Here is a 15,287-nt window from a genome sequence, read left to right on the forward strand (position 1 = left end):
CAGGGTCAGGGCTGCCCCATGCTAGCAGGGCATTGCCGAGTCTGTAGGGCACTGGCTTCCTATGCCCTTAATGGACTAAATCTCTTGTAAAGAGAGGGCTGCTTACAAGTCCCTATTTGGAAGCTAATACATAAGCTCCAGGACTGTGCCTTTTGCGAAGACACTGTGATAAGTGAGCTGAGAAAAAGGAGACAGTTGCCAAAACAAGGATCACTCTGGGGTAAGGAGTATTTCGGTGGACAAAACACATCCTGTCACAGTTTCAAAGAACCAAGGCTGTATTCCCCAAAAAACAAGCAATCATGAAGCAGGGTAAGTGAATAATAGTACTGTGTTAATTTGACCATCTCACACAGCCTATCTGAACTAAAGATATTCAAGTTCTCTCCTTTCTCAGAGAGAAACTGTTTTTTTCCAAGTAAAACATTATCATCATCTGTACAATTTGAGAGGCGGTCTTGTCATTATGTAAATTAACCCCAAGCCTAAATAGTTTATTCTCAATCTTTCTGCCCTGTGCTCACTCCTTAAAGAAGCAAGTTCTAAGGCATTATTCTAGCCAAATTAACAGATCTGCTTGCTATAAGACACATAATATAAAACTGAGGTAGAGGTAATTACGTTAGGCATCAATCATTCTGTCTTTTTTTCTCTCACTTCATTTCTATCTTCTATATTGTGATAATAACCACTCTTCACAGGACCTATTCATAGAGACACTGAATTTAGAAAGCCAAAAAAAAATGTTAGCTGGAAAATTTTGAATATTGTCTAAGGTTAGCTCTCATTCTTTGCTACCATGAAGGAAAAATAAACACATGCAGTTTACTCTGTAGCCAATTCCAAGAAGAAAACACAAAAACGAATTCAATAAATTGCTTAATTAAATGCTCCTGCCTACCCAATGGATGGGGATCTAATTCATCACCTCGTTTTAATTCTTGCTGTCTGCCTACCTCCCTGGCTTCTTGTGAGGTCAAGAGCTGGGAAATTTTAAATGGCTTTAAGCTCTTAAAGAGGAGCGCCGAAGAGTTCCTGCCAAGTATTAAGTTAAATTTGGATTTGGGGGAAAAAAAGAGAGGGTTTTATAAGATGTTCCTAAGGAAATTTCCACAGTGGCTGCGTGATACCTCCTTCTCCTTGGCCCTCTCCCCCTCTTGCCCCACGCCCTCCAGGACTCAGGAGAGTAACAAGGTTTAGCGAGATCACTGCAGTAACCCCAGATTAGTTTCACTTTCCAATCCTCCTGCTGTAAGGGACCGGCCTGCCAGCGGATATTACTGTGGGGCATGATTTCAAGCTGCTAGGCCTAAAACGGCATTAAAATCGTGGGGCCTGAACAGATACTACAATTTAAACGATCCTCTAGGTGGTATCACTCATGTTTCCTCTCTCTCTCGCTCTCTCGCTCTTTTCCCCTTTAATATTTCCTTTGTGTGTGTGGCCGCGCCCCCTGGCAGATGGCTGCTTTTATCCTGCTAATCACTGAGACCAAGCACCCTCTCCGGGGTCTCCCCTCAGTCACCTGCTAACTCCCTTGCCCAGAGCAGTCTCCTGTCAGCCATACACTGCATCCACCATCCCCCGCCAGCCTTCCTCCTACCCCAGATTATTCGGATCCTTCTCCTGTTGAAAAGGGACACCAGACTGACTTAGCTAGTCACCATGCCTCCCGTGCTCTTTCCCTACAGCAGTCGGTTCCTGTAACAGATTCATTTGGCTGCTTCAGCCAGTTGGTCGCAGTGGCCCCTGCGGGCGTCAGCGGTGCTGACTTGGACTCGGTCAAGGCTAAGTTCACCCCCAGCCCCCACCCCAATTAGCTAACAATCAGCTTTTCTCATTTGGCAACCCCTTTTCTGTTTTTCAAGAAAATGTCTTGAGAGAGGTTGGGTTTGTAAAATTCTAATACATAATCTGTTCAGTTGCTGCTTTCATTAATGCTTTAGCAGAAAGAAAATAAAACAAGATTCATTTCAAATCAACTGACATTACTGAGAATCATCTATATATAAGGTGATATGTGTAAATATGGCTCATCATATTTACCCTCAAGGAGTTTATAATTTAATGGGAACGTATCTTCTCTTTCCCTCTTTCACACATGCTAACACCTATTGCACAGGCAGGATGCTATCAAATACATAGGAAGCAGGAGAGCAGATGTGGCTCAAGCAATTGGGTGCCCACCTCCCACATGGGAGGTCTGGGGTTTGGTGCCTCCTAAAGAAGAGAGCAGACAGACGAGGTAGCCATGGTGGGGAGAGGGGGTTAAAAATAACTATAAAGATAGGGATAAAAATAATAATAAATAAATATTTAAATATATATATATATATGACACAAAGTTCTGTAAGACTCCAGTGCAATGACATTAATACTGGCCAAAGGAAAGATAAGAGGAGATATTTACTGGAGAAGGAAACATTTCAAATGCTCATGTAAAAACAAGTCTGATTTAGAGGGACAGAGTTTGAAGGGAAGTGGAGGCTGGAATGTCAGGCAGGGGGAATTGCATGGACAAAGCACTAAGAACCAAGAAGTTGGCAGAATCAGGACTTAATTTAGTGTCAGGAAGGAATTGGGTGCTTGTTAAAGCCCAGAAACAGATAAAACTGCAAGGTAAGTTGTGGCCAGATTGTAAAGGGGCTGCGAAGGCCCATCTACGAGTTTGGAATGAATCCCGCAGGTAGCAGAGACTCTTAAAAAGACAGTAATAAAAGAAGAGAAGTAGAATTACAGCTGTATCCTATAGGGACAGAAAAAAAATCAGTATACACACTCTTACTTACTAAGAAAATGATATGAGAAATCAGCATTATGAGAAGATCAGCATCTACTTTTCCAGACAAAAATTTCACTAATATAAAGTATAACCTTAAAAACTTCTTTCTAGCCCTTTCTAGACTACAATTCTGACTTCTGGATCAGAGTGATTGAAGATTTTCTCTGTTCCTTCTTAGCTATTCAATTAAATATAAAAAGAATTCCCATTTTTAGTTCTCCATTAACCCAACTCACAATCTTAACATCATAAATTTGAAACTGGGAAAGATTTTAAGGTTCATTTTAGGCAATGTTTTTTTTTTCTTTTTCTAAAGTTATTTTCAATTAATTATAAAAGTAATATTAATCCAAACTTTGTAAAAATAGGTAGCATAGAAGTTAAAAGATACCCTTCTATTCCTATACTCCCATCCTCAGGTAACAAGTGATAAAAGTCTATTTATCTTTTTGGCCCTAATATGTAAAACAGAAAGGAAATGAGCGCTAAGGGAAGAGTCATTTTTATAAAGATTCCGAAGTCTAAATTAGTTATCTGTATTAATGCAGCAATATAGAAGTGTTTATCAATTCAATGTTTGCTTTATCAGTTGTTAATAGGTATTCTACAAAAAGAAAAGTTGCTACTAACAAATTAATTTGGAAAATGCTGGGCAATTTCTGGGTGGAGATAGCAGATTGAATATATCCATCTGACTTTGCTCCCTCAGAAACCCCAGTAAATCTACTGCAAAGATTTTGGGCTTTTTTGTTTTGCTGTGTTTTTTAAAATATATAAACACTCAAGAATGGGAGGAGAAACAAAAATATTTTGGAATCTAGAAATCAGATGAATGAGTGATAAAAGACGTAGCAGACTCAAAAAAGCTAAATCCTAAACCAGCCATACAGAGAGCAAAGAACCAATCCAATTTTTACTTCAGGATCCTTAAAATATTTTAGAATTGGTAGTACCAGGTAACTCTGGAAGGGGGATGGAGGAAATGATAAAACAGAAGATTAATCTTGATCAAGAACTGTTTATGATGGGGTGGGGGAGTGGGTGTGGGTTATATGGGAACCTCTTTTGTCTTTTTAATGTAACGTTCTATGTGATCTGTTAACTTTAATTTTAAAAGTTTTATTAAAAAAAAAAAGAACTGTTTAAAAAGCAGTTAGATCTCTAGGTGTCTCTTCCTGCTGTGTTCCTGGGTGGTAACTCTGATCCCCCATTCTGACAGAAAGAAGGTTTGAGATTTATTCACCAGAGAGGATTAATCAAAAAGTCTCTGGACTGAGGGATGCCAAGCACACTTGAAGGTAGGAATATCTCCATGAAAATAGGGGGATTAAGATAACATAGGCGCTCTGAGTCCTGAGATTCCCCAGTCTTCATCTGCATTTTGACTCCTCAAAGGCTAACAGCAAGGCCTTTATTCTCTGGTGGATAGACTAGAGACCCTTTCTCTAGATCTGATCGGTCAAAGAGGACAAGATGCTGACATTGGCACATCCAAATCACCCTATAGTGACCTTCCCAGTCAACACACCCTATCCACACATTCTGAGCATCCAATAAGCAATTTTTTAAATTGTTTTATTTTAAAATCAACTTTATTGATACATATTAATAAAGCATACAATTCAGTGTACAATCAATGGTATTTGCTATAATCACATAGTCCAACAAGCATTTTAGTCTCCTACTTCTAAATATGAACAGGCAGCCTAGGATTAGCAGAGATTTAGGTAGAACTCTAATGTGGAATATAGGGTCAAAGCAAGCAAACAAAAAAAAAACTCAACTTGGAAGAAAGAAACAGATTATACAGAGAGAATAATGGGAAGATAGTGGAGCAGGGCGTTCCAGTCCTTCCACCAAAACAACTACTAAAACAGGCAAGAACTGTCTGAAACAACTATTTTGAAACTCCAGAGGCCAGGAGAACACTGTACAGCATCCAGGAAAGAATGGAAGGAGGAGGCTGATAAATTACAGAAAAGAACAGTAAATTGCTTCTTCCATGTGTGGTTAACAGCTATTCCTCACTCTCAAAGCAGGCTACCATGGGTCTAGCCCCTGGCTACCTCACTAGTGACAGACCAGGGTTGGGCATGGCTGAGCACTGATAACTCTTTTAATGAGCAAATTCAAATCACCAGGGGCCTAACTCTGAGGGCAGCCATTGTTTTAGCCCACCATGTTAGAAGTGGCAGTAACTATTGTTTCAACCCATCCCAGACAAAGGCTGTGGCAGCCATTATATTTCAATCCTCCCTGGACCAGGATGGTGATGGTAGAGACTTAAAGAAGCTGTGTTTCCTCATAGCTAAGGGGGCAGTAAATTGAAGAGCTGCATTTGCTAGGCAGGTCAGGAGACCCATCAGAGAAGCTCTTGGCACCCTTCCTGATCCCCTCCTCAGGGCACTTTGGAGCTAGACTGCCTGTTTTGGCTATGAAAGACTGAATATGGAAAGTCCTCTCCAGCATGCCCTTCCTTCCTTCCAGAATTTGCACCCTAGACAAAAGCACCTTGAAACAATGAAGGGAGAGTAAGAAACTATATAGGCAGATGGACTGGGGCAAAGGCCTATGGCATATATACCCAGGAAACTCTAATTAAAGTAAAAATTGGTTATAAGGGATAAAGATGATTATTATATACTGACAAGGGGACAATTCAAAAAGAAGATGTAACCATTTTAAGTATATATACACCTAACAGCAGAATCCCAAAATATATAAAGCAAATACTGACAGAAGGGAGAAACTGATGTCTCTACATTAATAGTAGAAGACTTTAACACACCACTCTCAATAACTGATAGAACATCTAGTCAGAAGATCAACAAGAAAATATAAGTCTTGAATGGTACTCTAAACTTCTAAACCTAACAGACATATATATAACTCTTCACCCAACAAATACAGAATATATGTTCTTCTCAAGCACACATGGATCATTCTCCAGGATAGACCATATGTTAGGTCTCAATAAATTAAAAAATACTGAAATCATACAATGTATATTCTCTGACCAGAATGGAATGAAACTAGAAATCAGTAGCAGCAGGAGAAAAGGAAAATTCACAAATATATAGAAATTATACTCTGAAACCACCAATGTTCAGATTCAATGAAATCAGATGTGAAATTAGGAAATATCTTGAGGTGAATAAAAATGAAAATACAGCATAACAGAACTTATGGGATGCAGCAAAGGCAGTACTGAGAGGGAAATTTATAACCCTCAATGCTTACATTAAAAAAGAAGAAAGACTTCAAATCAGAGCTCACACTCAAAACTGGAAGAACTAGAAATATAAAAGCAATTTAAGCCCAAAGTGAGCAGAAGGTAGGAAATAACAAGATTAGAGTGGTGATCAATGAAAGAGAAAACAAAACAAAACAAAACAAAAACAATAGAATCAACAAAACCAAAAGCTGTTTCTTTGAAAGGATCAATAAAATTGACAAACCATTACTTAGCTAGACTGACAAAAAAAGAAAGAGAATAGACAATGAACTAAAAACAGAAGTGGAAAGGGGTGGGATTACACAGACCCCATTGAAATAAAATGGACTAGAGGAGGATACTATGAATAACTGTATGCCAATAAATTAGATAACTTAGATGAAATGGACAGATACCTAGACACACACAAACTACCTACATTGACTCAAGAAGAAAGAGAAGATCACAACAAACCAATTATTAGTAAAGAGATGGAATCAGTCATCAAAAACCTTCCAACAAACAAAAGTCCAGGACCAGATGGCTTCACAGGGAAATTCTACCAAACATTCCAAGAAGCCTTAATTCCAATTCTGCCCAAATTCTTCTACAAAATTGAAGAGGAGGGAACACTCCCTAATTCATTCTACAAGGTCAATATAACCATCATATCAAAGCCAGATAAAAATACCACTAGAAAAGAAAACTACAGACTAATATCTCTTATGAACATATATGCAAAAATTCTCAAAAAAAAAAAATAACAGCAAACAGAATCCAAGAGCAATTTAGAAGAATTATGCACCATGATCAAGCACATACCAGGATTTACCCCTGGTATGCAAGGGTGATTCAACATTTTTTAAAAATCAATTAATGTAATACACCATAACAGAATGAAGGGGAAAAAACACACGATCATCTCAATTGTTGCAGAAAAGGCATTCGACAAAATCCAGCACCCCTTCTTGATAAAAACACTTAGAACACCAGAAATAGAAGGATGGGAAGCAGATTTGGCTCAACTAACAGAGCATCTGCCTACCACATATGAGGTCCAGGGTTCAAACCCAGAGCCTCCTGACCCATGTGGTGAGCTGGTCCATGTGCAGTGTTGATGTGTGCAAGGAGTGCCGTGCCACACAGGGGTGTCCCCACGTAGGGAGCCCCAAGCACAAGGAGTGCACCCTTCAAGGAGAGCTGCCCCAAGCGAAAAAAAGCACAGCCTGCTCAAGAGTGGAGCTGCACACACAGAGAGCTGACACAGCAAGATGACACAACAAAAAGAGACATAGATTCCCAGTGCTGCAGACAAGAATGCAAGGGAATACAGAAGAACACACAGCGAATGGACACAGACAGCAGACAACAGAGGGGGGAAGGGGAGAGAAATAAATAAAAAATAAATCTTAAAAAAAAGAAATAGAAGGAAACTTCTTCAATATTATAAAGGGCATATGTGAAAAGTTTACAGCTAACATCCTACTTGATGGTGAAAGACTGAAAACTTTCCCTCTAAGATTAGGAACAAGACAAGAATGACCACTGTCACCATTGCTATTCTACATTGTACTGGAAATTCTTGCCAGGGTGATTAGGCAAGAAAAGTAATAAAAGGCATCCACATTGGAAAGGAAGAAGTAAAAATTTCCCTATTTGCAGATGATATGATCTTATATACATAAAATTCTGAAAAATCCACAACAAAGCTCTTATAGCTAATAAATGAATTCAAGAAAAGTGGTGGGGTACAAGATCCCCAAATCTGTACTGTTTCTATCTGCTAGCAATAAACAATTGAAAGAAGAAATCAAGAAAAAATTCCATTCACAATAGCAACTAAAAGAATCAAATATCTAGGAATAAATCTAACCAAGGATATAAAGGACTTGTGCACAGAAAACTATAAAACATTGTTCAAAGAAATCAAAGAAGACATAAATAAATGGAAGGACATTCTGTGTTCATGTATTGGAAGACTAAATATCATTAAGATGTCAACCCTACCAAAAACAATTGATAGATTCAATGCAGTCTCAATAAAAATTCCAACAACCTTCTTTACAGAAATGGAAAAGCAAATCATCAAATTCATATAGAAGGGTAAGGAAACCTGAATAACTAAAAATATCTTGAAAAAGAAGAATGAAGTTGGAGGACTCACACTTCCCAATCTTAAAACTTACAACAAAGCCACAGTACTCAAAACAGCATGGTACTGGCACAAGGATAGCTATCTAGACAAATAGAATCAAATTGAAAAGTCAGAAATCAACTCTCACATTTATGTTGACTGATTTTTGATAAGGGGGCAAAGACCATTCAATTGGGAAAGAATAGTCTCTTCAACAAATGATGCTGGGAAAACTGGATCTCCATTTGAAAAAAAAAAAGAAAAGGAGGGAGACCCCTACCTCACTCCATATGCAAAAATCAATTTTTGAAAAATTGAAGACCTAAATATAATAGCTAGAACTATAAAATTACTATAAGAAAATGTAAGTAAGTATCTTCAGGACCTTGTGTTAGACAAAGATTTATTAGACTTTACACCCAAAGCACAAGCAAAAAAAAAAGTATATATATGGAACATCATCAAAGTTAAAAACTTTTGTTCCTCAAAGGTCTTTATCATGAAAGTAAAATGACAGCCTACATAATGGGAGAAAATATTTGGAAACCAAATATCTGATAAAGGTTTAATATTCATAATATATAAAGAAATCCTATAACTGAACAACAAAAAGACAACCTAAAAAAAATTTTAAAATGGGCAATAGACTTGAATAGACATCTCTCCAAAGAAGATACACAAATAGCCAAAAAGCACACAAAAAGATGCTCAACATCATTAGTCACCAAGGAAATGCAAATCAAAATCACAATGAGATACCATTTTACACCCATTAGAATGGCTGCTTTTAAAAGAATGGAAAATAACAAGTGTTGGAGAGGATGCAGTGAAATAGGACCACTCATTCTTTGCTGGTGGCAATGTAAAATGTTGTACCCACTGTGGAAGACAGTTTGACAGTTCCTGCAAAAAGCTAAGTAGAGAACTACCATATGACCCAATCTTACTGCTCAGTATATACCCAAAAGAATTGAAAGCAGGGACTCAAACAGATATTTGCACACTGATGTTCATAGCAGCATTATTCACAAATGTCAAAAGATGGAAGCAACCCAAGTGTCCATCAACCAATGAATGGATAAACCAAATGTGGTATATACATACAACGGAATATTATTTAGTTGTAAAAAGGAATGAAGTGCTAATACATGTGGCAATATGTATGAACCTTGAAGACTTCATGTTGAGTAAAATAAGCCAGACAGAAAAAGACAAATATAGTATTATCTCACTGATTTGAAACAATTAAAATAAGCAAATTCATAGAGTTAGAATCTAAATATAGTTTATCTAGGCATGAGGTGGGGATAGGAAATGGGAAGTTAAGGCTTAAAATGTACAGGCTTCCTATTTGGAATGATGGAAATATTTTGGTACTAGATGGTCATGGAAGCACAACACTGTGAAATAATTAACAGCACTAAAGTATACACCTGAAGTGACTGATTAAAATGGATTGTATACATGGTAAGAGAATAAAATTTTTTAAAAATCCATGGAACAATACACAATCGGTGAACCCTAAGTCAAACAATGTACTGTAGTTAATAGTACAATTGTAAAACCGTGCTTTCATCAATTGTAAAAAATGTTTAACACCAATGCAAGGTGTTGGTGGTGGGGTGGTGTATGAGAATCCTGTATTTTATGCCTGATCTGTAAACCAAAAACTTCTCTAATAAAAAAAAAAGGTGGTGGGGAGGGGGGGAATAGATTATATAGGTAGAAAGATGATTTTGGTGAAGAAGAAATATTATCAGAGATAATATATTGTATCCATGAATGCTATGTTTTAAAATATGTATATATTTGTAGAAAAAAATCAGTGTTGGTAAAATAAAAATATGTTAGCAGAAATATGAAAACCTCAATACAATAGACAGAAATTATGTTGAGGAAATCTCACAGAAAGTAAAGCAAAAATATTAATAGGTAGAAATGAAGAGAAATAAGGCAAGATAATTAGTGAGCAATCCAAGATGTCCAGTACCTAAATAACAGAAGTTCCTGAACACAAGTCAGAGAAGGGAGAAAATCATTAATGAAATGAATTCTAGACTAGATTGTATACTGAGAATAAAATAGATTGATAAACCATCAGTAAAATGAGAGGGTAGAATAAGGATATTTTCAGATGTAACTTACAGATATGTAAGTTATGTCTCTCTCAAGAGATACTAGAGTATATACTCTACTAAAACAAGGAAGTAAACCAGGAAAGGAAAGAGGAGGCCATGGGAGGCAGAAAATAAGAAATACAGTACCCCAGAGTGACGGGAAGATCCCAGGATGGCAGGTGCGCTAAGCAAGGAAGCAGCCAGTCCAGACTGAAATAGGTCAGAAGGTTCCTGAAGCAACTGCTTCAAACAGATGGCATTGTGAGAAGACCTAATGAGAATGAACACACATAGAAGAGATTTACTCACCTGGTGAGAACTGGGGATTGAATTCAAGATGAATGCATAGAAAATGAAACAAATAATAATAAATTCCAGAGAAAACAATTGAATTGCATTTATGTATTCTTAATAATATAAACACTAAATGTTCATAAAACCCAAATCACTACATAATTTTATAGGAAGAATAGGGCAATGGGAAATGTGTGTGACTGTGTATGTTCCTGTGTGAAAGAGTGGTGGGGTAAGGGAACATGATAAATAAATTCTTATCTTTCATAATGATAAGTCATTAAATTAAGCTAATAAATTGAAAAAAAAAGACTGCTATTCAGGAAGTAGTTATGTCATCCTGTTGTTTCAAGATGGAGGTAGTTAAGAAAAAGAATCAGCTAAAGATGGAGAAAGATGAAAAAGAAGAGGAAAGTCTGGGGACCGCTGTTTGTCTTAACAAACTTCAGAAGTACTTGACTATTTCAACTATTTATATACACACATAAAACTTTTAAATGCCTAGATAAAAGAATTAAAGAGTTTTATGAGATTGTTTTAATTGCAAGGAAGGTAACTAATATGCTCAACTTCATTGACTGTCTCCAAACGGAGAGCAGGAAGAGACGATGCAGTAGTACCCAACCTTCGAACCTTTCATTTGACTATGAAAATGATTTTATTGATGTTGTTGTTTTGGTACAGAATGTCACAGAACTGGGTGGGAAACAATTTCATTAACGCTAAGTTTAAAATTATGCTACCCAATTCCTAAAACACCATTTTTTAAAAAATACAAAATGCCCACTGAAACTCCATTCAATAATAAAGGTTAACATTTGTTTGACTTCAAATATTCCCCATAAGAGAGCTGCTTCCTATTGTTGTAGAAGTCGAGAGAGATTCAATTATTTGCATATAAAAAGGCCAGGACTCAGGAATAATTTTGGGAAGGAAAAAAAAAGATTTATTTACGACCGGTCGATGGGTCGGGCTCAGAGCTTCTCATTCCAAAATCTGAGCCCCAAATAGAATTTTGGGTTCCCTTTTATACAGAAAAGATATAAGGGTGGGGAGTTAAATGGTACTTTTATGAAAGAAAATGGCTTTCTTTATTAGTTAAGTATTTGTTTGAGAACCAGATAGTTTTGAATTAACATATCGCCCACATTCTGTCTGGATGCAACCTTGAATACACATCCTTTTTGAACATTCAAAGTCAAAAGGGCCTATATTACTTAATTGGATTTCTAGGCACACTTGGATACAGAATTAGATCATTTTGAATTCATGCACAGGCTATATTATATTTCCCCTTCTAGGCCAAGCTTAAGTTTATTTAAGCTTCGGCATCACTGTTATCAGAGTCTCTCTGGACTGACTGGTATGTATATAGAGTTTGCATTGCTAAAATGTTTTCCCGAGACTGGAGTCGTTGCCATGGTTACCAAGGGCAGGGCTGCAGCTTCTCACTGTCCCACACCCACAGCTCAGGACACACACAGTTCAGGTAATCTACGAAGAGATGAACAACCTCCCACCTATAACCCACGTCACTATGAACTAAACCTGATCTCACGATGAAAGCCATAGGTGATTAAGTGATCAAGTTTAAGGTAAGGCTATTTTAACATAAGGTTTACTCATGAGTAGATGTATTCTAGAGTGAATAACTTTATTTTTGAAGACAACTGAATCAGGCTGAAATCCCAAATAATGAACTTAAGCCAAATCTTTCAACTAATATTACATTTGATTTTGCTGTTCATACACTGCAGTTCTTTCATAAACAGAAGGCATTTTACAGGTGGTGAACTCTCATAAAGACAAGGATTTTCAAAAGCATTATTTCATATTCACTAGTATTTCCTTCTCACCCTAACCTCCCAGACATGCAAAAAGTGTTTACTTCAGAAAACTTTGATATTAGATTAAGTATACTAATAGGAGGGGGCAAGCACTACTAATATCCAAAACCGATGTGATCAGAGACCCTCCCTCGGAATGGTCTTTATTACAGAAAAAAAAGTCTTCTACTATGTGTACTTTTCAAATAAACAATTTCAGTAAGGCAGATTCTATTTGTTTCAAATATTTTACAATGATTTTCCTTAAAATGTATAAATTCCATTAAATATTGCCAAACATGTCTGCCGAACAAGTCATCTAAATTGAAGGTGGTTGTCTAATCAAGTCTGACTTGTTCTGACACAAATTGGTATTTTGAAAAATATTCCTAAAATAAATGAAAGTTATGTATCACAGAGCGGCCAAAAATAAATAAATAAAATGCCTATTTTCTAGCAAAAGTTGATGGTACAAACCCATAAGTAGTTTTGTCTTGTTTATGCTGTTCAGTAAAAAGCATGAGGCATGGACCAACTCAGCATAAATTTACCTTCATTGAATTTTCATATTTCTCTTTCTTAATAAAATATTTATTCTCTTGCTTAATGAAATAAATTGCAATGATAGGAAAGGCTGAGTAAGAAGTAATGACTTAAAAGCCTCTGAAAAGAAACCAACAGATCCTTCAAAAACCCTAGAAAATTATAGATGGAATATTACCAGATGCTTTACCAGCTCTCCCTATTAACATTTTTTTTTCTTTTTTTGGTTTAGGGGCCCCTCTAAAGCACAGACATGTCAGTACGAAATGCTGATCACTATAGCAGACCAACCCATACTCTCTCCCCTATGTTCTAAGAGTGCTAAGGCCTCAATTAGAGCAAAAATCCTCCAGCCATTTGATTTTATTACTTACCACTATCCAAAGTCTTCTAGTGGTATGGAAAGAAGGGAGCAGCAGGTTTTAAGAGAGGTCATGATTCCCAAGTCTTTCATTTTTTGCTCTCCTTTGATAGGTCTTAGATAAAAGACTTTATCACCCAAGCACATGAGCAAGAAGCTGGCATTCAAGAGTGATTCAGGTGCTGGTAAGCTGACTGTGCCCCTAAGCTTTTTATTTTAATTTCCATATCTTTCTCTTTGTTAACAACAGTTACTCACAATTGATATGATGCTCCAAAACAATTGGGCCCTCTTAATAGGCTCTAGCAATCATCCATTTATAATTTTTTCAGTTAATGCTTCACAGTCACATCTACCACATGACACACAGCTACTTTTAGTCTTAGTCATTTGCAGGCAAATACAAATGAATCTCAGACAAATTCTGCTTGACATAGCCTCTATTCATTGTGCCCTTTGCCCTATTCAAGGACCGTGATTCTATAATTAACAGTTACATAGGATTCACACATTGATTTGGATACTCAAGGACCTTTGAGTTTCCCAAACAAGAAATGTTTCTTTCATATGCCTGAAAACAAGTAATCAAATATTTCACTAGCAAACAGCTGACTTAATTTTAAAAATAAGAACATTTGGAACTATTGTTTAATTAAGCTAAAGTCTAAAGGGTGAGATTTTGGTTTTGTTTGTTTTTTAATATAATGTAAAACATTAAAAGCTGAGAGAATATGGTTTTTCTCTGCTTCAACCATAATATACAAAATAACATGAAAATTCAAAAGAAGAAAACAATTTAGGCAGATTTATAAGGAGGCAAAGAAGTATACTAGCCTGACAGTTTTGTATATGCTATAATTTAAACGGGGGGAATAAATATGGAGCATCTCACTTTAACACTGTCTTAGGTGCTTCGGAAAACAAGTAGATAGAAACTTGTTGACACTTCACCCTCTAAGAATTTCAAGTCCAGGAAAAGAAAACTGACAGCTTCTGCATGTATTTACTTCTCAGCTGAACTATAAAGAGAAATATGTTGGAGAAAAACAGATTTTGAGTCTAAAGATCAAATCTCTTTCCTTTAGATCCAAGTTTCTCAGTCTAGAAAAAAACAGAAACAGAAAGAAAAACTGTCTATCACTTTACAGGGTTCCTATTACACAAGGTTTATATTTAACATGTAAACAAAACATATATATCATATAATATCACATAATTATATAATATATATTTATAATATATAATGTAATATAATTATAAAAAACTTAAAATATAACAAATTTTGATTTTAAAAAATGCAGTTCTTAAATCTTTATTAAGTGCCTGCTCAGGTAAGGGACTCAGGTAGGCACAAACGCATAAAAATCATTACCCCAAAAGCTTTAAGAAATATATTTGCATCACATACAGTATCATTCCAGGATGAAATCACCCAATTGTTCATAAAGGGTCTTCAGCATCTGTATGATGCATTGTATCTCCCAAAGAATCCATATGTGTGCAGACGTGTCCATGAAATATTTAAGGAGAAAACTATCCAAAATCTTTTAATTGGATAATTACCTCTATCTAAAACTGAACTTGAGAGGTTAAAAAATACATAAAATAATTACTTGTGCTTCAACTAAACATGTATCCAAATTTAGTTATACAAACAAAGACAAGTATAACTCAGTGAGTTGTGTAATCTGATAAATCATTCAAGGCCATTCACTCCCTAGGGCAAGACTAAATAGATATCTAAACTGCCAGAAGTTTCAGTTTGGTCATTATTACTTTTTAACTTGCCTATTAAGTGAAAGAGCTTCAAATTTTTCCTTAATGCTTTAGGTTATCTTAATAGACACTACCTACATATTGATAAAATATATCTATACCTGTCTCTAGCTACATCTACGTCTATTCAAGTTGAAAAATATCCACTCCAGGGTAATTACTTCAAGTTAGCTTTTTCTAATTCAATATAAAATGAACAGGGAACAATTCATTCAGCAGAAAAATTTCACAAGATGAGAT

General features: G+C 36.2%; 1 protein-coding gene across 10 annotated transcripts in view; it reads right to left on the reverse strand.

Annotated features, from left to right (window-relative positions):
- AKAP6 (A-kinase anchoring protein 6) overlaps positions 1 to 15,287 on the reverse strand; it is a 635,729-nt gene that overhangs the window by 391,820 nt on the left and 228,622 nt on the right. For 5 of the 10 annotated variants that reach the window (XM_058293584.1, XM_058293588.2, XM_058293578.2 and 2 more), the window contains one exon: positions 10,395 to 10,518. The exons of the other annotated variants lie outside the window; for them this stretch is intronic. The gene's annotated coding sequence lies outside the window, so the exon portion shown is untranslated. The remainder of the gene's footprint in view (positions 1 to 10,394; positions 10,519 to 15,287) is intronic. 10 annotated transcript variants of the gene reach the window in all.

The sequence above is a fragment of the Dasypus novemcinctus genome, chromosome 3 (assembly GCF_030445035.2).
Source record: "Dasypus novemcinctus isolate mDasNov1 chromosome 3, mDasNov1.1.hap2, whole genome shotgun sequence".
NCBI classification, from domain to species: Eukaryota; Metazoa; Chordata; class Mammalia; order Cingulata; family Dasypodidae; genus Dasypus; species Dasypus novemcinctus.